At 35.9% G+C, this 27,006-nt stretch overlaps 1 protein-coding gene across 10 annotated transcripts in view; it reads left to right on the forward strand.

The window, feature by feature from the left end:
* Positions 1-27,006, forward strand: part of LOC103103181 (uncharacterized) — a 275,130-nt gene that overhangs the window by 66,254 nt on the left and 181,870 nt on the right. The gene's annotated exons all lie outside the window — the stretch shown is intronic.

Genomic DNA, 27,006 nt, shown 5'->3' on the forward strand with positions numbered 1-27,006 from the left:
AAAACTGCTGGGAAAATTGGAAGGCAATATGGGAGAGATTAGGTTTGGATCAACATCTCATATCCTACACCAAGATGAACTCAGAATTGGTGAATGACCTGAATATAAAGAAGGAAACCATAAGCAAAATATGCAAACACAGAATAGTATACTTGTTAAATCTTTGGGAAAGGAAAGACTTTAAAACCAAGCAAGAGCAAGAAAAAATCACAAAATGTAAAATCAGTAATTTTGATTACATCAAATTAAAAAGGTTTTGTACAAACAAAACGAATGCATCCAAAATTAGAAGGGAAGCAACAAATTGGGAAACAATCTTCATTACAAAAGCCTCTGACAAAGGTCTAATTACTCAAATTTATAAAGAGCTAAACCAATTGTACAAAAAAATCAGATTTGAATAAGATTTGAACATTTTTCCCCTTTCCTTAATATTTACCTTTTCAGGTATTCCTTGCTCTTTGTTTTTCGGTATCAAACTTTCCACAGAGCTCTGGTCTTTTCTTTGCAAAAAGTTGGAAGTCTTCTATTTTGTTGAATGCCCATACTTTCCCTTGGAAGTATATAGTCAGTTTTGCTGGGTAGCTGATTCTTGGTTGAAGACCCAGCTCTCTTGCCTTTCTGAAGATCATGTTCCATGCCTTATGATCATTCAGAGTAGAACTTGCAAGGTCTTGTGTGACCCTGATTGGCATTCCTTTATATCTAAATTGTCTTTTTCTGGCTTCCTGTAGGATTTTTTCTTTTGTTTGAAAGGTTTGGAATTTGGCAATTACATTCCTGGGAGTTGTCTTTTGGGGGTTTAGTGTAGAAGGTGTTCTGTGAGCTCTGTCAGTGGCTGTATTGCCCCCTCTTTCTAGAATCTCTGGGCAATTTTCTTTGATTATATCTTGTATCACGATGTCGAGTTTGGTGTTTATTTCTGGCTTTTCTGGAAGTCCAATTATTCTTAAATTATCTCTTCTCCCTTTATTTTCCAGATCCGTCACCTTGTCAGTGAGATATTTTATGTTCTCTTCTAATTTCTTGGTATTTTGGCTTTGCTTTATTAATTCTTGCTCTTTTACATGATCATTGTCTTCCAGCTGCTTGATTCTGGCCTTTAAAGCCTGGTTTTCCTTTTCACTTTGGTCAAACTGGTTTTGTAGATGTGTGAATTTCTTTTGCATTATTTCCCACTTTTCCTCCCAGAAGTCTTCCATCTTTTTGGTCATTTCTGATTCAAATTCTTCATGGGTTTGTGGAGAGTTTCCATTTCCTTTGGAAGGTTTTGGAGCATTTTCTTGCGTATCGTCTTCTATCTCCTCTGTATTTTGTATTTTGGCTCCATAGAATGTGTCCAAAGTCACCCCTTTCTTCTTATTTTTCTTGGGATTTGGGGGCTTCTGTGCTTCTGTGGAGTTTGCCATCTCTGAATGTGGAGGATTAGCTTTTCTTATCTCTGTCTGGTGTTCAGAGGCTTTAGTCCTGGGCAGATTGTTGGTTCTATGGGCTTTCCCTGGGTTAAATTGAGTATGCCTTAAGGCAATGACTTTCACTGGAACTGGAATGGAAGGGTCAGACCAGGGGGCCACACTCTCCCCTGGTTCTCTCTGCTTCCCTGCTGCTAAGGTGCCCCCTCGACTGGACTGGGTCGGGTTGCTTTCCGGAAGTTGCCTTCAGAATAGCTGGCTGTGAGGCTGTTTTGTCGGCCCTGGGGGTTGCTGTTGTTTCAGAGGACCCTGCTCTCTGTGGAGGAAGGGGCCGTGGCTTCCCGGAGCTCCGAGGGCAGTGACTTTCACTGAGACTTGGATAGCAGGATCCAGCTGGTGAGCCTGTCTTGCCCGCCCTGAGGGTTGCTGTTGTTTCAGAGGACCCTGCTCTCTGCAGGGGGGATGGGCCGTGGCTTCCAGGAGCTCCAAGGGCAGTGACTTTCACTGGGACTTGGATAGAAGGCCCTGAGGGTTACTGTTGTTTCAGACGACCCTGCTCTTTGAGGGGGGTGGGGCTGTGGCTTCCTGGAGCCTTGGACTCTGCGCTCCTAGCCCTTAGGTCCGAGTGATCTCGGGTTCTGGCTTTTGAGGGGGGCCGTACCTTTTGATCTAGGTCCAGGTCCAGGAGGAGGATTCCCAGGGTCTGTGCTGTTGATCGTTTTGAATTTCGGCGCCTTAGGAGCTTATAGTTTGAGATTGGTCGGGAAGGGTTTTCCAGAGATCTGAACTTTAGGTTTCTCTAAGCCGCCATCTTGACCGGAAGTCTCCTGATTAAACTATTTCCAAGGCAGTATTCTTCCTTCTCTGCCACACTACTTATTTCTTTTGTACTATTTTGACTGTATTTTCATATATTCTGTATAATATTGAATTTTCAGAAATAAATTGTATTTATTATTAGAATTGCTTGAAATTTAAACTTGTTTCTTAATATTGACCTCTTTAAATTGTTCTTATGATACAAATAGAAATTTTAGTGAGATTTTTTCATGAAGGGTCAGATGTTATATATATTAATTCTTTTTTTAGAAATATGGTTCCATTAAATGAATGAGTTCCAGTGTTTGTGAAGCAATACAGAGACATAATCATCATATGAGTCAGGACTATCAAAAAAATTTATAGTCATAATCAACTGGGAATCATGTTTTTGCTCTTTCTCTGGGAAATACATATGCATTGCTATATGTATATTTAATAAAATTCAATAGCATTGTTGCTTGAATTGGTGCTTGAACAAAATCTACTTTTTGTTAGGCAATTTTCATTTAAAATATTCCCAGCAATAACAGAACATTTTTTTATGACCAATTTTATGGGAATTGAGTATACTTATTTCTCAAAAATAAAAGAGAATTTATCAGTAGAAATAGATGCTGCTGAAACTTAACATCATCATTAGATATAAATAAACATGAACAAATAGTGCTAATACATTTAGATTTTTCTTCAACCTATTTACATGCTTAAAATTTTAGAGGGCCTATTAAGTATGAAATATGCACCAGTGCTCTCTATATACTTAATGAGAGAGAGAGAAAAAAAAAGAGAGAGAGAGAAATAGAGGATCCACTTGGATATATACTAAGAATGTGCAGTAATGTCGAGAGCTGGAAGTATTTGGCTTAGCAGGAAAACTATCTCTCCTCTTGGATACTCCCCATCCCTACTGGGCAGAGCTCTTCAGTCATCTTTTCTCTAAAGGCTTGACTTACTTTCTAATCTCAATCCTTAGCTTTAACCCAGAGGAGAGGTTTCTTTAAATTTGTAGAAGAACAAAAAGACTTTTGAGGCTCCCAATACTATTCTTTCTGAAGTAACTACAGTTCTTTCCCAAGCCTCTTCTCTTCTAATTCCACCGTGCTCAGGGAAGTCCATGAATAGTTTAGATTATTTTCATCTCTGCCTTTGAATTTAGTAATATGATTTTTATAACATTGTCTTAGTTCATTTGAGCTCCAAGCATTTAACTCTCAGCTAAACCAATTTAGCAAGGGAGTTGCTTTTTTTTCTTATTTAGCTGATTTGGAAAAAAAAAGATACATATACACATAGTGCTTAGTATCTTCATTACCAAATCTGATGATCTTTTTTCAGTCCTAATTCTTTTCAATATATTTGCTGGATTTGCTTTGTAGACTACAGAATCTTTCCAGATCTTCTCTCCTATATGGGTTTCTTGACATTAGTTACTCCTGATTCACCTTCTACCTGTCTGGCTGCCTGTTCTCTATTTCCCCTGTTGACTCATTCTCCATTTTTATTCCTTGTAATGGGATAGTCCCAAGAGAAGGGCCTTTTGCTCTTCACCCTCTACACTCTAAATAACTTCATTGGCTACTACATTTTTACATAGATGGCAGCAATCAGACTTTGCCCTGCATTAGACCATTTTGAGAGTATTAACAGCTTTCATGTCTCTAATATGCACTGTCCCTAAGATCTTGGAATAATACCAGCCCATGCTTTTCCTGAAGAAGGGCAAAGAGCTTAGCCCTAAAATAAAGTCCAAATTCAGGAAGTAGTCTGGAAGAACAAATAAAAAAAGAAGAATGCCTTCATAACATATATTATTGTGACAAGAACACTCAAGCCACAAACTCAAAAAAGATTGACTCCAAAATACCTACAAGCAAAGTTTTAAAGAAAATGAAATCTGGACACAAATTCATCTAGAATTCATAGAAGAGATGAAATAAAGGTTTTTTTTTTAAGCATTTCAAAATGTTTTCATTTGTGAAATGAAAGTGCAGTAGGAAGAAAAGTGAGGAATATATAAGAGCTATGGAAAAACCAATTGGAAGGGGAATTAACTTGGCATGAGAGGTACAAATCCTTGCCAAAGCAACAAACTCTCTAAAAATGAGAATGAACTTAATAGAAGATAACAAGTCCATGAAACAATGAGAAATATTAAACAAAGTAAAAACAAAATAAAAAAACATATTTAAGGTTTTTTATATCAAAACAAATGGCTAGGAAAACAGATTAAAAAGAATAGAAATTAAGAGTTAAGAATCAGTAACCATTTATTAAGTCTAACTATGTTCCAGGTACTCTGTAAACAGAAGAGATACAAAGAAAAGAGAGGTAAAAATAGTTTCTGCTCTTTTTTTTTTTCACTCAATAAGCATTTATTTTATTTTTTCAAACTCAAATCTCTTTTGTATTCTTTTTTTTAAATTTTAAACATTATTTTATTTGGTCATTTCCAAACATTATTCACTGGAAACAAAGATCATTTTCTTTTCCTCCCCGCCCCCTCTCCCACCACCTTTCCCTCTCCTATAGCCGACGCACGATTCCACTGGTTATCACATGTGTTCTTGACTCGAACCCATTTCCCTGTTGTTGGTATTTGCATTAGAGTGTTCATTTAGAACAGTCATATTCAGTCATATCCCCTCAACCCCTATAGTCAAGCAGTTACTTTTCATTGGTGTTTTTGCTCTCACAGTTTATCCTCTGCTTGTGGATAGTGTTTTTTAGATCCCTGCAGATTGTTCAGGGACATTGCATTGCCACTAATGGAGAAGTCCATCACCTTCGATTGTACCACAATGTATCAGTCTCTGTGTACAATGTTTTCCTGGTTCTGCTCCTTTCGCTCTGCATCACTTTCTGGAGGTTGTTCCAGTCTCCATGGAATTCCTCTACTTTATTATTCCTTTGAGCACAATAGTATTCCATCACCAACATATACCACAATTTGTTCAGCCATTCCCCAATTGACGGGCATCCCCTCGTTTTCCAATTTTTGGCCACCACAAAGAGTGCAGCTATGAGTATTCATGTACAAGTCTTTTTCCTTATTATCTCTTTGGGGTACAAACCCAGCAGTGCTATGGCTGGATCAAAGGGAAGATAGTGTTTTATCACCCTTTGGGCATAGTTCGAAATTGCCCTCCAGAATGGCTGGATCAATTCACAACTCCACCAGCAATGAATTAGTGTCCCCACTTTGCCACATCCCCTCCAGCATTCATTACTTTTCATAGCTGTCATGTTAGCCAATCTGCTAGGTGTGAGGTGATACCTCAGAGTTGTTTTGATTTGCATCTCTCTGATTAAAAGGGATGTAGAGCACTTTTTCATGTGCTTATTAATAGTTTTGATTTCTTTGGCTGAGAACTGCCTGTTCATGTCCCTTGCCCATTTATCAATTGGAGAATGGCTTGATTTTTTGTACAATTGATTTAGTTCTTTGTAAATCTGAGTAATTAAACCTTTGTCAGAGGTTTTTATGAAGATTGTTTCCCAATTTGTTGCTACCCTTCTGATTTTGGTTACATTGGTTTTGTTTGTAAAAAAACTCTTTAATTTGATGTATTCCAGATTATTTATTTTGCATTTTGTGACTCTTTCTAATTCTTGCTTGGTTTTGAAGTCTTTCCCTTCCCAAAGGTCTGACATGTATGCTATTCTGTGTTTGCCTAATTTTCTTATAGTTTCCTTCTTTATGTTCAAGTCATTCACCCATTTTGAATTTATCTTGGTGTAGGGTGTGAGGTGTTGATCTAAACCTAATCTTTCCCACACTGTCCTCCAATTTTCCCAGCAGTTTTTATGAAATAGTGGATTTTTGTCCCAAAAGCTGGGATCTTTGGGTTTGTCATATACTGTCTTGCTGAGGTTGCTTGCCCCCAGCCTATTCCACTGATCCTCTTTTCTGTCTCTTAGCCAGTACCAAATTGTTTTGATGACTGCTGCTTTATAATATAGTCTGAGATCTGGGACTGCAAGGCCCCCTTCCTTTGTATTTTTTTCATTATTTCCCTGGATATCCTTGATCTTTTGTTATTCCAAATGAACTTTGTTATGTTTTTTTCTAAATCAGTAAAAAATTTTTTTGGAAGTTCCATGGGTATGGCACTAAATAGATAGATGAGTTTGGGTAGGATGGTCATTTTTATTATATTGGCTCATCCTACCCATGAGCAGTTAATGTTCTTCCAATTGTTCAAGTCTAGTTTTAGTTGTGTAGAAAGTGTTTTGTAGTTGTGTTCATATAGTTCCTGTGTTTGTCTCGGGTGATAGATTCCTAAGTATTTTATTTTGTCTAAGGTAATTTTGAATGGGATTTCTCTTTCTAGTTCTTGCTGCTGAGCTGTGTTGGAATTATATAGTTTCTGCTCTTAAGAAACTCAGTCTTGGGGCAGGTAGGTAACTCAGTGGATTGAGGGTCAGGCCTAGACAGGGAGGTCCTGGGTTCAAATCTGGCCTCAGACACTTCCTAGTTGTGTGAACCTGGGCAAGTCACTTAACCCCCAGTGCCTAGATCTTACCACTCTTCTGCCTTGGTATTGATTCCAAGGAAGAAGATAAGGATTTTTAAAGGAAAAGAAAAAGAAACTCAGTCTCATGGAGGAGACAATATACAAACCACTATATATAAATAATACATATGCAGGATACATTGGAAACAATCTACGAGGGAAGGCACTGGCATTAAAAGGGATTAGATGGGACTTAGAGATGGTGAGATTTTATCTAAGACTAGAGGGAACCCAGGAGATGGAAATGAGGAGGGAGACAGTTCCAGGCATAGGAACAACCAATGAAAATGTCTAGGGGAACAAGGAGATCATTATTATTGGGTCACAGAGTATTTGGTGGGGAGTGATGTGAAAGAAGACTGGAAAGACAGGAGGAGGTCAACAATGATGATTTTTGAAAGCCAGACATTTAATTCTATAAGTGGTATGGAACTACTGGAATTTATTGAGTGGAAGAAGTGACAAGAACTCTAGAACTCCTTCTTTGATTGTATTTAAATTTTGCCTTTCTAGTCAGTGTAGTAAGTTATTTAGTAGCTATTTTTAAAGAATGATGACTGGAAATAAGACAGCAAAGAGGAACATGGAAGTAATGAGCAAATGTAAGAATTAAAATTAAATATCAGTAAATAAAATATTATATTTTAAGAGATTTATTAATGATCATTAGAAATAAAGGAATAAAAGGAATACAAAATAAAAACCAAACACATGCCCATGGCTAAACAGCCTATTCAAAATCCCCATGCTTACCACCACCATGTTCACTAACAGGAAGTCCAAGAGAGGCTGAGACCTGGAATGCTCATTAAATTTATCCCCTGTCTACAGGAAGTAATGTCAGGAAGTCAGTGGACTCCTGGGAATTTAGTTCTTTTTTAGGATAACAGATTTCCAGTCATACACAAATCACCTTGAAGGTGTATAATTTAAAAAATTAGATCCTATATTATCCAAAATCTATAGTCTGGTATCATATGCTGAATCAGCAAAAGCCATGTAGGTACTTCTGCCAGGGTTCCTGGTACAACAGTATATAAATGTCACACAAGTTTTGGATGTCTGCAGTAAGATGCAGATTACCAAAAGGTGCTAATAATTTTGAGATGATATAGATCTGTTAACTTTAAAGTTTATTTGCATCTTTGAGATCATTTGAACATATTAATGAAGAGTGTGGCACAGACACAAATTAATGTTTCCCCCAAAACTATAAAAATGAGACTTTAAAATTCCTACCCACCCACTCCAGCCTTCTTCCATGTGGCCAAGTGCACCCAACTTTAATCCATGGTTACATGAGTGATCATCTGCGTTTTCCTCCTTCCCCATCCTCTTTACTACCTGCTTCCTTGACCATTCTATCCTGCCCTGTCCTTTCCCCACACTATCTGCCTCTGTCTGTACCTTTTATACTGCTTGTTTTTGTATTCTCTGTGCCTTGTTAAAGTGTGATTGCAGCCCCACTTCCCACTACCATTATTGACTTTCCCAGTGAGTACACAAAGAACCTGGTATGGCTGCCCCGATTTCATATTTTGATTTCACACATTAATATCAGTCAATTAATCATAATCTTTTATTATTCCCTCTTTTTCTGTGCCTTACAATCTTTATATCCATGGTGACCTCCAAGTCCTTCATTGCTCAGTACTTTTCTAGGCCATCATTCATTATTTAGCTACATTCTGCTTACTCTGGATTTATTCCCACTGTCTGCCTTCTTTGCTTCTATTCCTATGCTCCAAAGTTACCACATTAATCATTCAATCTTTTCTTAGTCTTCCTCTTTGACCTCTTTTCTGCATTTGATACTGCTGGACCAGCATTTCTTTCTGGATTCTCTTTCTCTCCTCTCTAGGTTTTTATGACTTTGCTTCTCTTGGTTCTCCTATCCATAATTGATCTTATGTTTCTTCTCACTTCAAATCCATCTTCCACATAGCTGCCAAGGTGATTAAAACACTTATGATCATGTGTTATGATCATGTGTAAGGTATGATTCACTTAATAAACTACAGTGAGTCCTCATTACCTATAAAATAAAATATAAATCTTTTCTTTACCATTTAAATCCCTTTGCCATTTAAAACCACCCACTATCTTTCTATAGTTTTAAAAATTAATTTTATTTTTAAATTCTCAAAATACCACAAAATGAATGTTTGCTTGTAAATCTCAGGAAAGAAAAAGACTCATTATTTAACTTCCTCAGTAGCATTTATAGACATTAAAGTTCTGAAAAGACACTTGTTTCTTTTCTCTTAAAATATTAGCAGTGCTAATATTTAATATCATTTTTCCTCTTGTAATATTATATTTAATTTTTCTTTTGTTTTCATTCAGTCATTTCAGTCATGTCCAACTCTTAGTGACCACATTTTGTCTCGGTTTATTTTTTGGCAAAGATAACTGGAGTGGTTTGCCATTTCCTTCTGCAGCTCATTTTACAGATGAGGAAACTTAGACAAACAAGGTTTAATGACTTGCCCAGGGTCATACAGCTAGGCCAGTGTCTAAGGCCAAATTTGAACTCCAGAGGATGTCTTTCTGACTCCAGGCCTGATATTCTATCCACTTCACCACCTAGTTGTCCATTCTCACCTTTGTAGGGTAAGTTATTTTTAGTGTAAGCCTATATCTTTTGCCTTTTAGAATATTTTATCTTTATAAAAGCATGATATGCCTGATCTTGACCAATTCTGACTTGGATTTCTTAGAATTTGAACTGTTTCTTTCTGGTTGTTTGTAGTGGTTTTTTGACTCTGAAATTTCTGGATGCTTTTATTTTAGGGTTTCTTTCAGGAGGTAATCAGTGGATTTAATCTGTCTTTACTTCTGTTGTTTTGTTAAATTTGGGCAATTTTCATTTATTATTTCTTGAAATATTAATGTCTAGGTCTCTAAAAAAGTCATGTAATTCAGAAAAACATATAATAGAAAATGCTATCCTTCAGAGAAAGAGTTGATGGAATTTAAATGCAGATTAAAGCATACTATTTTTTATATTATTGTGTGTATATTTGGGCTATTTTTTCTTTCTCAACATTATGTTTTGCATGACTGCACACTAATAACATATCAAATTGCTTGCCATCTTGGGGTGGGGCAGGGGTAGGAGGGAAGGAGAGAATTTTGAACTTACAATTTTTTTAAAAGGATATTAAAATTGCTTTTATATGTCATTGAAAAAAATAAAATATTTTAAAAAGTCAGGATTTCTAGGATGCCCAATGATTTTTAAAATTATTGATTGATAATTATTAAATTATTTCTCTGTGACCTGTTTTTTACATCAATTGTTCATATTTTGTTAATAATATTTCTTGCTGTATCATAGAGTCATGTATTTCTGTTTGGTCCATTCTAGTTTTCAAGGATTCTGTTACTTGTTTGGTTTACCTCCCCTTTTTTTTTCTAAACTTTTTAGTTTCCTTCCTAATTTTTTCTCCAGAGATTTCTTTCATTTTTTTTATCTTTTGTCCCATTTCTTTTTTTGTTTTTGTTTTTGTTTTAGATATTTATGTAGAGGAAGTAATCTTCCTTCGTCTTTGAATACTGTTATCAGAGTTATTCTCTCTTTAGAATAATTTTTGGTGCTAGCCAGTGGTTTTTTTTTTTAGTTACTTATCTTAATAGCTCTAGTACCTTTTGATGAAATAATAGTCTTTGCTTAGTTTCATCTTGTTATCTCCATCATCCAGGCTTAGTACTTGGTGGATATTTGAGATTCCATCATGGGCTTTCCATAGTAGTAGTTCTCAAAGTGTATCTGTGGAACATTAGGAGTTTCTGAGACCCTGTGAGGGGGAGTTAAACTATTTTTATTAAGTTAAAATCAAAACTATTTTCATAATAATATTAACATTACTTGCCTATTAAAACACATGACTCTTTTTTAGCTATATCTGTTTATGGTTGGATTTTCTCCAAACATGTCAACCAAAAATGACATATTGAAACAGATTGAATGCAGAAGCAGATATAAAAATATAGCCATCTTTTGTTGAACCAATCAGTGAAGAGATTTGCAAAAATATGTAAAATAACATCAGTCTTCTTACTAAATTATTTTTTTGTATTGGCAAAGAGAGTAAATTATTTGTGAGTTTATCATTGCTACTTGAAATGAGTATTTAAAAAGTTTTCAGTTTTAATTTCAAATCTGGAAATATAAACATCTCTCACCCATATATACAAAGCTGGTTTGGATTCCTCAATCATGTTTACAAGTTTAAAATGGATCCTGAGACAAAAATGCTGAGAAAATCTGCCCTATGGAATCTTTTGACAGATCTTGAGGATTCTTAGCACTCCTGGGCATATAGGCCAATCCAATTTGAATGGTGCTTTTCAACACTGGTTGCTGTTACTCCTTGAGACTTCCAAAGTGCTTTCTGATGTCCCTGAGTCTTTCTCAGTGGGCTCTCTGCTCTTGCAGAATTCTTGAGCCTGTCATATTGCTGGCCTTGTCAGGAATGCAACTTGTTTGCCTATTTTCTTGCTGGTTTTGCTGTACATTATATATTCATTATATAAAAGGCCTTCTTTGCTATTCATTGTGGGCTTCTTACTGGCTTTCTATGGAGTTTTGGAGTGAAACAAATCATTTATTGTTAATTTCTCTCATGGGATTTACTGATCATTATTTAGTTAGGTATGACTTTCAGTTTTTGGCTGAGCAGTCTTCCTGTGTCTAGACTAAATGAACCTTCGTAGAGATGATTTTTGAGTTGGATGGTTGGAGGTGTCTTTCACAACTTTGAAATTCTGAGACTTAAGCAATGTATAGAAGCAAGAAGCAAGGCCAGGAGTTGAATCCATATTTTCTGATTTTGAATCCATTATTCTTTCCTTTACACCATGCTTGATACCATTTTACAAAGTTATTTGCCACATGAGGAACACAAACATTTGAGCTTTGTAAGTAATTATTATTTTATGGTCACTGACAGTTATTGTAATTAATGGAAGGATATTAAAAATTTTAAATTAGATGGTTGGCACATGTTTCTCATCTAGTGTGCCAAGGGAGATAAAAAGATAAATGAGATACAGCTCTTATCCTCAAGGAGTTTATAATTAAGTACATATGGTAGTTACTGCAAATTGCAAGATTTTTTTTAAACTCTTACCTTCCATCTTGGAATCAATACTGTGTATTGGTTCTAAGGCAGAAGAGTGATAAGGGCTAGGCAATCGGCGTTAACTGACTTGCCCTGGGTCATGTAGCTGGAAAGTGTCTGAGGCCAGATTTGAACCCAGGACCTCCTGTCCCTAAGGCCTGGCTCTCAATCCACTGAGCTACCTAGCTGCCCCTGCAAATTGCAAGAATTTAAAAGTGATTATAAATCAAATTTTTGGAAATATATAATTACAAAAATAATTACTGTACCAACACAATCAGAAAAATACATAGCATTTCTTCCTAAGGATTAAAGGAGATAATATTTGTAAAGTGTTTTACAAACCTTAGAGTGCTATATAAATGCTAGCTCTTATTTTTGTGGTTATTGTTAGTTATTATGTTTTTATTAGTAGGCTCCTATTTGATACCTTCGACTAGATACAGAACATTCCAAATATTTAGAGAACTGGTTTGCCTACTAATTTTTCATCTCCTTTAATTCTGGGTATACACTCTCTATTCTCCTCTTATTCATGGTGTGCTTTAGGACTCATTTCTGTTCAGGCCTTAATTTAGGCCTTAATTTCTCTCTGTATTATTAGTGATCTCATTAGCTCTTGTGTATTCACCTGTTAACCTCTATGCAGATGACTCCCAATATAGCCCCAAACTCTCTTCTGAACTCTGATCCTTCATCACCAACTTCTTTTTATGGATAATGGATGTCCTGTAAGCACATAGACATCTAAAACTCACCATATGTAAAATAGAGCTCATAATCTCCCTCCCCCACACCTTGCTTTTCTCTTCTTAATTTGCCCCCCCCCCTTTCTTTTGAGATAACTTCTTCCCTTTTAGTCATCCTACCCTGGAATTCCTCTTCCCTCCCCAACACCCCCAATTAATTGCCAAGTTTTTTATTCACAATATATCTTACATCCATCCCCTTATTTCCACTCTCATGACCACCACTATCTCTTCCTAGTTGATCTTTCCCTTTCTTAGCTTCCCCTTTCCACTCTCTTCCTTCTCCAGTCTATCCTTGATATCTGGCAAATTGTTATTCCTCAAGCACAGTGACACTTTCATAGTTGAGAAATTCCAATGGCTTCCTCTTTCCTCTAGTTTAAAATACCAGCTCTCTATTTGACTTTTAAAGTCCTTCACAGTATGGCTGTTGCCCATTTCTTAAGGCTTATCACTTACACTCTCCTTTCTGCACTCCATGTTTCTGCTAAACTGGTCTGCTTGCTGTTTCACATAATATTCTATCTTTTGTTTCTGTGCTCTCCCTCTTACCCCTGTCTCTTAGAATTTCCAACTTCTTTCAAATATCTTCTCAAATTCCTTTTAGGAAGCATCCTGATCCCCAAGTTTGTTAGTGCCCATGCTAGGGAAAATATTTTGGATATATGTTGCATTTAATTTTTAATTCTATGTACACGTCATTTCTGCTCTATACAATATAAGGTACTTGAGAGGGAAGGAACAGTCTTGTTCTTTTTGTATTTGTATCTCTATTACCTAGCACAGTGCCTGGTACCAAGATGGTTGTTTGTTTATTTGTTACCATTCCTACTCAAAGAGGACTTAAGTGACATCATTACATTGGGGTTAATGTATAATGTGTGGCTGATCAAAACAATATGAGCTCAGAAGGCTCCACCACAGGTCTGGTACAAATAGTCTCTATGAACATTTGGAATAGAGATGTCTAAATTTGTGTACTTCAACCTCCTTTGGTTTACTGCAATTCTGCATTGCACATTTCTGTGCTAGTGTCTCCCATGGATCTCAGAGTTCTTTAGAGATACCTTGAGAGTGTCCTTGTATCACTTCTTCTGACCTCCACATGAGTGTAAAATAATCTTTTAGGTAATTGTGTGTTTGGCATTTGAATAATGTGGTTAGCTGTAAAAGTTGCACTTTCTGCAATAGAGTTGGAATGCTTGATAGTTCATCTCTAGAAGGGCCCTCAGTATTTTGTAACTTATCTTGTCAGGTGATCCTCAGAATCTTCCCAAGATAATACAAATGAAAGTGGTTCAATTTTCTGGCATGATGTTGATATACTGCCTAGCTTTCACACATGCATACAACAGTGAGGTCAGTACAATGACTTTGTAGACCTTCAGTTTCTTAGGCAGTTTAATACCCCATCTACACTTTCCTTCAGAGCCTCCCAGACACTGGCTAGCTCTGGCAATGCATGTGTCAACCTCATTGTCTATGTGTACATCACTGGAAAGTGTACTGCAAAGTGAAGTAAACTTATCTACAGCATCCATACATTTTTAGTTTGGTTTTATGCATGAATGGTATGGTATTGGCTGGTGGAGAACTTGTTTTCTTGGTGTTAATCAGCAGGCCAAAATAATGATCTGTATTCTGTTGCATCTCAGTCTTAGAGGCTGTGTTGAATGTACAGTTATTTGTGAAGAGAAAGCCATGCATCAACTCTTCTTCCACTTTAGTATTAGCTTGTAACTTTCTCAAGTTAAATAATTTATTGTCAGAGTAGTAACTGACCTTGATGCCATTTTCATCCGTATTGAAAGCATCTGGTAATAGTGCTGAAAGCATCATGCTAAGAAGCATAGGAGCAAGCACACAGCCTTGCTTCACTCCATTGATGACTGGGAGAGCATGGGAGCATTGTCCATTATTGAGAATCCATTCCTTCATGCCATTATGGAGCTACTGTAAAATTCTGATGAAATTTTCTGGGCAACTCAATTTTTCCATGATCTTCCACAAACCATCACAACTGAAAGTATTAAATGCTTTGGTAAGATTAATGAATATTGTACACAGACCAGTAGACTTGAAAAATGAAGGACTCTTGTTGCATGATAACTTAAGAGGTATCCCATCCAAATAGTCCTGAGTGAAACAACTCTGGGAAATGAAGAAGGCAAATGAAGGCCCCAAGTATATATGCCTCATATAAATGGTCATCATTTCACTTATTGACCTTAGCCATATGAATTCTGTAGTGTTCCATTCAAAAGTCCTTGCATTTCTGTAAACTGATAGAAAGCTCCTATCCTTGGTCTCCATCTGTGTCCTTGTGAGCTTTGCCAGGTGTAAACAACTGTATTTGCAATTATGGTTTATTTTCAGAACATAAAAAGCAAATGCATCACTTTCATCTATTATCTCTGTAGGGAGATGACCATTTTCCTCATTTTTCTTTTCCATGCCTTAGTAGGATGGAATTGTTGAATTAGATATGATTATCAGGCTCCTGAGACTATGTCTCATCATCATGATGAAGGAGTACAAAGCCATTGTTTTTGATTGGCAAGAGTGAAGAAATGTGACCTGTGTCTTGTTTAAAACATCATAATCTTTAGCCATGCCTCTCAAATTCCTTCTGCTAGTATGTATTCTTTGTGCCCATGTAAATCTCCAGGGAAAGATTTTGTTTGACAAAACTTTTATGTTCCCTGTTATGTCTCTGTGGATACTCACCCTGGGGAAGGCTGATCTCATTTAAAAAAAATAATAAAGGTTTTTTAAATCACAGTAAGATTGTAATCTGGATTCCTCCATAGTACCATGCTTGAAGTCTCCAATGAGATACAGAGGGCAATAAGGTTAAATAGTCTTTTGGAAGGGTATGGGAAACAACCTGATTACTTTATATGTATTCACAAAAACTCGGACAAGATTGAATTACCTGGAAACTAGGGAGGCTGGAAATGGGATTCTTGTTCTTTATTATTTTTTATTTTTCTTTAATTAAAAATTTTTTTGTTATTTTTAAAAATTTTATTTAATTAGTCAATTTAGAACATTTTCCCTTGGTTAAAAGAATGATATTCTTTCCCTCTCCTCCTCCTGACCCCTTCCCATAGCTGATGCTCAATTCCACTGGGTAGTACATGTGTCACTGATCAAGACCCATTTCCATATTATTGATATTTGCACTAGATATTTGCATTTAGAGTCTGCATCCTGTGGAGGAGAGAATTTACAATGCATGCAAAGGACAAAAAGCTGGAGAAGGATCATCTGTCAGTCAAATAAAAATTCCATTTGGAATGTTACCAGGAAAAGCAGTTGGAGCCAAGCTAACTGCTGGATGGGGTAACAAGGCTTTTGGTTTTTGGATGATGGTGGTGAGGTGAAAAAAGAAGCTAATTGTATCTCTGAGACTTGAGTTAATCAAGTTTGGAAGTGACCTGACTGACTGGCAGAAGAAGAAGAAGAAAGACTTCATATCTCTCTATGTCCGATTGTGTTTCATGCTAGTGACCAAATTGTCAATACTCTCAATATCCTCCAATCCAACACTCTCTATAGAGAATAGGGAAATCCTACCCCTCTTACTTTATCCTCTACCCTTGTCCTGTCTTCCCCAAATAAACCCTTACTTGAGAAAAGAAGAGAAAAGTGTATTTACTCTGAAATCTCATAGCTCACAGAAGAAAGAGGATGGGGAAGCTGAAAGGCTTCTGAAGAGAGAGGAATAGGGAGGAGGGTAGACAAAACTTGATCCATTAGTTACCATCAAAATACCATCAAAATATACACCCTAAAATAATTTCCATTATAATTCCCAATCATATCCCCATCTCAACCCATGTGATCAAGCAGTTGTTTTTCTTCTGTATTTCTACTCTTACAGTTTTTCCTCTGAATGTAGATAGTATTCTTTCTCATAAATCCCTCTGAATTGTTCTGGATCACTGCATTGCTACTAATGGAGAAGCCCATTACCTTTGATTGTACCATAGTGTATGTCTGTATATAATGCTCTCCTGGTTCTGCTCCTTTCATTCTGCATCAATTCCTGGAGGTCATTCCAGTTCACATGGAATTCCTCCAGTTCATTATTTCTTTGGGCACAATAGTATTCCATCACCAACATATACCACAATTTGTTTAGCCATTCCCCAATCGAAGGACATCCCCTCATTTTCCAATTTTTTTGCCACCACAAAGAGCGCAGATATGAATATTTTGGTACAAGTCTTTTTCCTTATTATCTCTTTGGGGTATAAACTCAGCAGTGTTTATAACTCAGCAGTGTTCAGCTGGATCAAAGGGCAGACCGTCTTTTAGTGCCCTTTTAGCCCTTTGAGCATAGTTCCAAATTTCCTTCAGAATGGCTGGATCAATTCACAACTCCACCAGCAATGCATTAATGTCCCAATTTTGCCACATCCCCTCCAATATTCATTACTTTCCTTTGCTGTCATGTTAGCCAATCTGCTAGGTGTGAGGTGGTACCTCAGAGTTATTTTCATTGGCATTTCTCTGATTATAAGAGATTTAGAACACTTTTTCATGTGCTTATTAATGGTTTTGATCTTTTTCTGAAAATTGCCTATCCATGTCCCTTGCCCATTTATCAATTGGAGAATGGCTTAATTTTTTGTACAATTGATTTAGCTCTATAAATTTAAGTAGTTAGACCTTTGTCAGAGATTTTGGTGATGAAGGTTTTTTCCCAATTTGTTGCTTCCTTTCTAATTTTGGTTGCATTGGTTTTGTTTGTACAAAACCTTTTAAATTTAATGTAATGAAAATTATTTATTTTACATTTTGTAATTTTTTCTGACTCTTGCTTGGTCTTAAAATCTTTCCTCTCCCAAAGATCTGACACATATATTATTCTGTGTTCACATAATTTACTTATTACTTATAGTTTCCTTCTTTATATTCAAGTCATTCACCCATTCAGAGTTTATCTTTGGGTGTAGGGTGTAAAATGTTGATCTAAACCCAATCAGTTCCATACTGTCTTCCAATTTCCCCAGCAGTTTTTGTTAAATAGTGAATTTTTGTCCCCAAAGCTGGTATCTTTGAGTTTATCATAGACTATCTTGCTGAGGTCACTTACTGAAAGTCTGTATCCTTTCCTTTCTGTTTCTTATATCTTATATATACATATATCTATCTATCTTATATTATATCTATCTATCTATCTATCTATCTATCTATCTATCTATCTATCTATCTATCTATCTATCTATCTATCTTATATATTCTGTTTCTATATCCTCCTTTCTGTTTCTTAGACAGTACCATATTGTTTTGATGACCACTGCTTTATAATATAGTTTGAGATCCGGTACTGCTAGGCTACCTTCCTTCACATTTTTGTTTTTCATTATTTCCCTGGATATGCTTGACCATTTCTTCTACCAAATAAACTTTGTTATGTCTTTTTTTTTTCTAATTCAGTAAAAAATTTTTTTGGTAGTTTGATGGGTATGGTACTAAATAAGTAAATAAGTTTGAGCAGGATGGTCATTTTTATTATGTTAGCTCATTCTACCCATGAGCAATTAATGTTTTTCCAATTATTTAGATCTAGTTTTAATTATGTGGAAAGTGTTTTGTAGTTGTGTTCATATAGTTCCCGTGTTTGTCTAGGCAGATAGATTCTTAAGTATTTTATGTTGTCTAGGGTGATTTTTAAATGGAATTCCTCTTTCTAATTCCTGCTGCTGAGATGTGTTGGAAATATATAGAAATGCTGAAGACTTATGTGGGTTTGTTTTGTATCCTGCAACTTTGTTAAAGTTGTTGATTATTTCTACTAGCTTTTTAGTTGATTTTCTAGGAATCTTTAAGTAGACTGTCATAACATCTGCAAAGAGTGATAACTTGGTCTCCTCATTGCCTATTTTAGTACCTTCAATTTCTTTTTCTTCTCTAATTGCCACAGCTAGTGTTTCTAGTACAATGTTAAATAATAGAGGTGATAATGAGCATCCTTGTTTCACTCCTGATCTTATTGGGAATGCATCTACTTTATCCCCATTGCAGATGATGTTTGCTGATGGTTTTAGATATATACTGTTTATTATTTTTAGGAAAGACCCTTCTATTCCTATGCTTTCTAGTGTTTTCATTAGGAATGTGTTGTATATTGTCAAAGACTTTTCCTGTATCTATTGAGATAATCATGTGATTTTTATTGGTTTGCTTGTTGATATGGTCAATTATGTGGATGGTTTTCCTAATATTGAACCATCCTTGCATTCCTGGTATAAATCCCAGCTGATCATAATGAATAACCCTCGTGATCACTTGCTGGAGTCTTTTTGCTAGTATTCTGTTTAAGATTTTTGCATCTATATTCATTCAGGACATTGGTCTACAGTTTTCTTTCTCTGTTTTTGACCTGCCTGGCTTTGGAATCAGTGCCATATTTGTGTCATAAAAAGGAATTTGGTAGAACTCCTTTGCTTATTAATTTGGATAGTGTTGGGATTAATTGTTCTTTGAAGGTTTGATAGAATTCATTTGTGAATCCATCTGGACCTGGCAATTTTTTCTTAGGGAGTTCTTTGATGACTTGTTCAATTTCTTTTTCTGATATGGGGTTATTTAGGTATTGTATTTCTTCTGTTAATCTAAGGAATTTATATTTTTGTAAGCATTCATCCATGTCACTTAGATTGACATATTTATTGACATATAATTGGGCATATTAGTTTTTAATGATTGCCTTAATTTCCTCTTCATTAGAGGTGAGGTCTCTCTTTTCATCTTTAATACTATTAATTTTGTTTTTCTTCTTTCATTTTTAAATTAGATCGACCAATACTTTGTCTATTTTATTTTTTTTCAAAGTATCTGTTTGAATCTTATTTATTAAATGAATAATTCCTTGACTTTTGATTTTATTGATTTTTCCTTTAATTCTTAGAATCTCTAATTTAGTTTTCATTTGAGGATTTTTAATTTGTTCACTTTCTAGTTTTTTAATTTGCATGCCCAATTCATTGACCTCTGCCATCCATAATTTGTTAAGGATTTAAATTTACCCCTAAGTACTGCTTTGACTGCATCCAATAGATTTTGAAAGGATATCTAATCATTGTCATTTTCTTCAATAAAATTATGAATTGTTTCTATGATTTTGTCTTTAAATAACCAATTTTGGAGAATTGTATTGTTTAGTTTCCAATTAATTTTTGATGTGCATCTCCATGTACCCTCACTAATTTTTATTGCATTGTGATCTGAGAAGGTTCCATTTATTATTTCTGCTCTTTTGCACTTGTTTACAATGTTTTTATGCCCTAGTATATGGTCAATCTTTGTGAATGTACCATGTGCTTCTGAAAAGAAGGTGTATTCCTCTTTGTCCCTATTTATTTTTCTCCACATATCTACTAACTCTAATTTTTCTAAGATGTCATTCACTTCTCTTATACCTTTCTTATTTATTTTTTGGTTTGATTTATCTAGTTCTGATAGAGGAAGGTTCAGGTTTCTCACTAGCAGAGTTTTTCTATTGATTTCATCCTTGAACTCCACTAATTTCTCCTTTAGAAATTTCGATGCTATGCCATTTGGTCCTTACATGTTGGGTTCTGATAGTTCCTCATTGTCTCTATTGCCTTTTATCAGGGTATAATTACCTTACCTGTATCTTCTGACTAGATCTGTTTTTACTTTGGCTTAGTCAGATATCATGATTGTGATTCTTGCCTTCTTTTTCTCAGTTGATGCCTGATAGATTTTGCTCCATCCGCTTACCTTGACCTTCCTCATGTGTGTTTCTTGTAGACAGCATATTGGTTTCTAATCCACTCTGCTATTTGCTTGTATTTTATGGTTGAGTTCATTCCATTCTCATTCAGAGTTATGATTACCATCTGTGTATTTCCCAACATTTTGATTTCCACGCCTAGTCCTGCCCTTTCTTCTTTCACTATTTCCTTTTGGAACAATGTTTTGCTTTTAATCAGTCCCACTTATTCTCACCCTTATTTTACTTCCCTTCCTATCCCCTTTCCATGTTATTCCCCTCTTACTTTTTTCATGTTCATTTTAAATTACCTCCCACCCTCTCCCTCCCTTGTATTGCTTCCCTCCCCTCCAGTCTATTTGTTACCCTTCTCCTTTATAGGGTGTGAATCAATTCTCTGCCCCAAGGGATTTGATTGTTCTTCCCTCTTTGAGCAATCTCAGTGCACATATGAATTAAGTATTTCCTGTCTCCAACCTCTTTACCCTTCCAGTGTATTGGAGTTCTCCCCTCCTCCCTCCATGTGCTTCTTTATGACATATAAATTTACCCCTTTTTGTTTCTTTCCCCATTTCTCTTAGTATTAACCTCTTTTCCCCTCTAGTTATATATATATATATGATATATATATATATATATATATATATATATATATTTATATTTATCTTGGCATTTCATCCTATACAGTTGGTCCCTTTTCCCTCTCAGTATAATTCTTCTAGCTACCCAGATGATAATAACAATTTTTAAGAATTACCAATATCCTCTTTTCTTGTAGGGATACATATTATTTTAACTTATTGGGTCCTTTAAGAAAAGTTTTGTTTTGTTTTGTTTTCATTTTTCCCCTTTCTTAATTACCTTGTGGTGATTCTCTTGAATTCTGTGTTTTGGCATCAGATTTTCTGTTCTAGATCAGTCTTTTCTTTACGAATGTTTGGAAGTCTTCTATTTTATTAAATGACCATACTTTCCTCTGCAAGAATACAGTCATTTTTTCTGGGTAGTTGATTCTTGGTTGTAGACCTAGTTCCCTTGCTTTCTGGAATGTCATATTTCATGCCTTTCAGTCCTTCAGTATAGATGCAGCCAGATCCTGTGTTATCCTCACTGTAGTTCCATGGTATCTGAATGACTGCTTCTTAGCAGCTTGTAATATTTTTAACTTGGTCTTGAATTTGGCTATCACATTCCTGGGTGTTGTTAGTTGGACATTCAGTACAGGAGGTGATCTGTGGATTCTTTTAATCTCCCATTTTTCCCCTCTTGTTCTAGAATGTCGGGGCAGTTTTCTTGGATAATGTCCTGTAGAATTATGTCCAGGCATTTTTTTTTGGTCATGATCTTCCAGTAGACCAATGATTCTTATGTTGTCTCTCCTGGGCCTGTTTTCTAAATCTTCCATTTTGTGGATGAGGTATTTCATATTTTCCTCAATTTTTTCATTCTTTTGATTTTGTTTTATAGTTTCCTACTGCCTTGTGAAGTCATTTGCTTCTAGTTGTTGGTTTCTAGTTTTTAAAGACTGAATTTCATCCCTGGCTTTTTGACCATCCTTCTCCTTCTGATCTTTCATCTCCTTTGCCTCATTTTCAAGCTCATTAATTTTGGCTTTCAAGACACTATTTTCTGTTTCCAGATAATTTATTTTGCTTTCTAAGTTCTTTTCCCAGTTGTCTTCAGCCTCTTTTAAATGTTTTTTGAATTGTGTCTTGAATTCTTCCAAAGCCTATATCTAATTAACTGGAGTTTCTATGTTTTTTGCATGTTCCTTGATCTTCCTCTGTTTTGTTTGCTTTTTGTTCATTGCCTGGATAGAAGCTGTTGATTATAATTCTTTTTTTCTTTTTCTGTTTTTTACTAATATTTCCCCTGTATTTCCCCCTGGCTGACAACAGAAGCTGAAAAGGAGTTGGGCTTACTGCCATGTTGTCAAGGTTGTTGCCTGTTGTTTGTTGCTGCCTTTGCCCCTTGGAGCTTAGTCAGCAAGGCTCTCAGACCAGTCTGTGGGAGAGGGGTGTTGGAGCTTGAGCTTCCCTGTCCTCTGAAGGCTTCTTATCTGCCCTATTGTTGAGATTGAGCCAGGGCAGAGGGTTTGTTCTGCAAAGCTGGATGTGCCCTGAGGCCAAAAGCTTGGTGGGGGGCAAGATGGAGCATTTTGACTGTGACTGGGCTGCCTGCTCTGCACTTCTCCACCTGCCTCTATACCACTTGTGTTTTATGCCCTGAGCCTGGCACAGCTTTTCTGGCAAGGTACTCCTTCCAGACTAGTGCCCTTGCCTGCCCAGAGATTCTCACCACTCACTGCCGGAGGCTCAGTGCTGTAGGTGGGGGAGGGGTCCTGGGACCTTCCTTCTTCCTTCCCCTTAAACCCATGTCCTCTAGAGTTCTTTTTTTTTTTTTTGGTGTGACATACCTTTTCAGTTGAATCAAGCAGGAGGGTATCCTAGCTCTGTCTTGTTGTTAGATTTGGTTTTCAGGCCCCTCAAAGCATTGTGTTTTTGATTCAGTGAGGAAGGGTTTGAGGAGGTCTGAACTGTTGCTGTCTCTAAGCTGCCATCTTGACTTCGATTCTTGTTTTTTAAATTTGACTGGCCTCTTTTAAATTTAGTCCTCAGACAAAGGGGCTAATTTCCAAGAAAGAGGCAAAACCAATTCATGACAAGTCACTATCTGTCTTTTGATTTTTTTTTTATTTTAGTACTATGGGAAAGGGTCAGTCAGGTGATTATTTGCAACCAAAGTTTATATTGCCCTCTCTTGGTTCCATCATTGACAGAAAAGAGTTGCTAAGTAATCAGATTGTCCTCCTGAACCACGTTATTCACCTTAGTTGCTAAATAAGGAATAAAGAGAATGTTCAGGCATCTTCTTTGGCAAGTACAAAGAACAACAATGCATGATAGAGTAGTGAAAGGGGAAGAGCACTCTATTTCTCATAGTCCAATTCAATCAATTCATCCTATCTTATGAGTCAGAGGTAGATTGTAGTTATCTGGGTCTTCTGCAAATATCCTCTGCAATAGGCAGGTTCTCAGGAAAGCAACCTGCTGAGTTGACTCCGTACTGGAACACAAGGGGTCTCTGCTGACATCATGCATCTGGGGTCAATTGCTACCCAGGTAGACTTTGAATCTCAGTGGGACCTCCAAATATGTCAACTGGCAAAAATTCAACTACCAAAATAGTCATAATAAAGGGTCTTTAATCACAATCAGAAAGATTGTAACCTGGGTTCCAGCACCACATACTATGGTGCTTGATCTTGCTAATACCATCAAGTTCATGTATATATGCATCAGTAACTCTCAGCAGAAAGTCAGGAACTGTCATCTCTTTTCATTCCTTCTTTTGACCTTCAATAGACCTACTTCATCTTTCCCTCAAGGGCAAGCAGTGATATTGTCTTCAGAAGTTCAGCTTTCTCTTCAGGAAGAGCCTAAAATCCATTCCTTTGCTCCAATAAATTGTATTGATTCTCCCTCTTTTCCTCTGTGTAACATTCTTCCACCCTCCAGTACCAGCCAACAACCATATCCAACAATTTCCTCTAATTATTCAGGTCTATTTTTTATTTGTTTTTCCATAGAAGTTCTACCTTTATTTAATAATTAAGTTATTTTCTCTGATAACCTGAATAATGGAGAAACAATCTCTGTAACTACCCCCTTCAGAATTTCTTTTGGGAGAGAGACAACCCTTCATTTTGGGGCATTGATAAATAATTTGTTCCTGACGAAAGTATTGTTCAGTCATTTCAGCCATGTCTGACTTTTTGTGATCCCATTTAAGGTTTTCTTGGCAAACATACAGGAGTGATTGCCATTTCCTTCTCCAGCTCATTTTAGAGAAGAGGAAACTGTGATAAACAAGGTTAAATAACTTGCCTATGGTCATATAGCTAGTAAACATCTGAGGCCAGATTTGAACTCAGGAAGGAATTGTTCTTGACTTCTGACATGGTACAATGTCCATTGTGCTTCCTATTTGCCCCTGGCAGAAATACAAACTTCATAAACTGATGCTTGCTGAACAATTCTCCTCGCCTTCCATGCTTGTTGGTTCTCAGTGTCTTGCCATTCTTCACAGAGCTCCCCTGGAATTTGCTTGGCTGATCAGTTTTAAACTCTGGAGCTGCACATTAGCAACCACACCCAACAACTTTTCCCTTAATCACTCACTTTATTTTACCAGCTATCTTACTTTTTTTCCCTTGAATTCTTCTCCTTGAATACCTTTACACTAATTCTTACAGCTTCTTGGGTCATTCCTCATAATGTCATTTCACTTGCTTTTTCTTTTCAGTTGGTTTCTCTTCTTGTTCCTCAGATTCTTGTCAAGTTCTTCTTTCCCTTTAATTTTTTAAAAATCCTTCTCCTCTTTCATTCTGCCTTTAATTTCTCACAGATATTCCCTTCCCAGTTTCATTTTCCAGTCTTCTTCATAATTAAAAAAACCCTTCTAATTTCCTTCACTTTCACATTCACAATGCCATTTCCTTTATCTTTTTATTCCCCAGTAATATTTTATTATACTTTTTCCTGATTACATGTAGACACAGTTTTTGAAATTTGTTTTCTGACACTAATCCAAATTCTGTCCTTCCATCCCTCCATTCTTCCCTCCCTAAAAGAGTAAGTAATCTGATATCGGTTATATGTGCACTGTTATGCAATGCATTTATCCATATTTGTCATGTTGTTAATGACATATATTGTGCATTGAAGAAAAAAAATTCATGGCCTTTTGCTTCATCTTGAGTTCTGTTCTTTTTCTCACTCAATCTTTTTTCACTGAAAGTTTAAGTAGATGTAATTCTTTTGAAGCACTATCTTATGCAACCATAGACTGAGGAAAATAATACTGTAGGACCTCAAAAGATTATTGTGAGAATAGCATTTTGCTCACCTTTATGCACTATATAAATGTGAATTATCATTATAATTATAATGGCTAATAATATATCCATGCCATCTAAAAAAAAACTTTTTACATTTTTCCTTAAAAATTTCTTGTCAGGAAAATGTAGAGAAAGAGGTGGTTTGGTCACATGACTTATTTTGGGAGGCAGGATGCTCTAGGATGCATGTGCAGCTGAAGCTGAATATTTAAGGTAGCTGGTTGTTCCTTCTTTTGGTTATATATCTTTGTGGCCTTGTCCTCTTCCAGCCAGTGAGCATAAACCACTTGGCTTTCCCTTCTTGGTTTTCTTTTTCTAAATTTAGTTTGACAACTTGACAGATTCTTTTTTAATTTTCCTATTTGCTTTACTCTAGATTGAAGTTCTTAATTTTTTTTATTACTTACCACAGACCTTTTGGCAATATGGACCTTTGGACCCTTCATCAGAATTATTATTAAAACAATAATAATTGGAGGAAATGCTAAATTTAAGTTAGAGAGTAGTGGAAATAAAGATGTGATTTTTTTCCACACATGTTCATGAGCCTTCTGAAATCTATCCATAGACTCCTTGAGTGTCTATTAATCTTAGATTAAAAATACTTGCTCTAGTTTCTGATATCTATATTTTTTACCTCAGCCTGGTGATGCCTGTTATTAAAAATAAACATTCTTGATGCTGTATTATATCCTAAGACCAATAACTTAGCAATAACGTCTCAGTAAACAGAGCCCAAGCTAAAGAATCAGAAAAAATTCTTCAATGTCTTATTGTTGATTGAAACGCTTGTTTCAATTAGACAGTTTAACAATTTAATTTAACAATAACTCTATCCACTATTCCACATTAAAGTACACCAACTTTCCTCAAAAACAGCCAATTCTTTTCAGGTTTACTATGGAAAAAACTCAAAAGGAAATTGTAAGTTTAAATAGCATTGTACATTTAGAGTTAAGGTCTTAAGTTAAAGACCTTAGAGATTATTGATTCTAACTACCTTACTTATAGATGAGGAAATGACTGAGGGCCATGCATAGAGAAAAGCAAGTGACAAAGCAGGGATTTGAACTCAAGCCCTTCAAGTTCAGCACTTTTTCCACTCTACCATGGTGCCCTAAATTTGTGATGTTTACCATCTTAAAATAAATAGGAGCTGACAAAAGTTTTCAAATACATATTACTTCTCCAAATGTTTAACATATTTCAATGACTTTTGGTATTGGGGGGGAAAGGTTATAGAGGTTTGAGACAGTCCTGAGATCTACAGTTTATTGAACCATTGGTAATAGAGGCTCTTCCTTTGTAATTTATCACCAGGAAAAGAATGAGAATACTAACCTTTCTTAAATTTTTTTCCCATGAAAAATAATTAACATAAAACACAATATTGTTATTATTTAAATAATGAGGTCTTGCTTTTCTTTCTTTTGACAATAAACAAAAAGAAAGAGAAATTTAGACAGATGAAATTACTTCCTAAAAGTAAAATAACTTCTGATAGTTATTTCCTAATAGTAAAAACCTAGCACACTGGAACTAGTTTCTGAGGGAGGCAGTCTAACTTTAATTTATTAGCATTGTGTTAGATACTGATTATATTACTTTAGATGAAGTCCTGACCTATGTTGGATTATATTCTTTCTGAAATATAAAAATCTAATATAACAATAGTAGTACAGCTAGCATCTATTTAGAGCCTACTCTATGCCAAGCACTGTGTTAAGTCTTTT

This window comes from Monodelphis domestica, chromosome 3 (assembly GCF_027887165.1).
Source record: "Monodelphis domestica isolate mMonDom1 chromosome 3, mMonDom1.pri, whole genome shotgun sequence".
Classification (NCBI taxonomy): Eukaryota; Metazoa; Chordata; class Mammalia; order Didelphimorphia; family Didelphidae; genus Monodelphis; species Monodelphis domestica.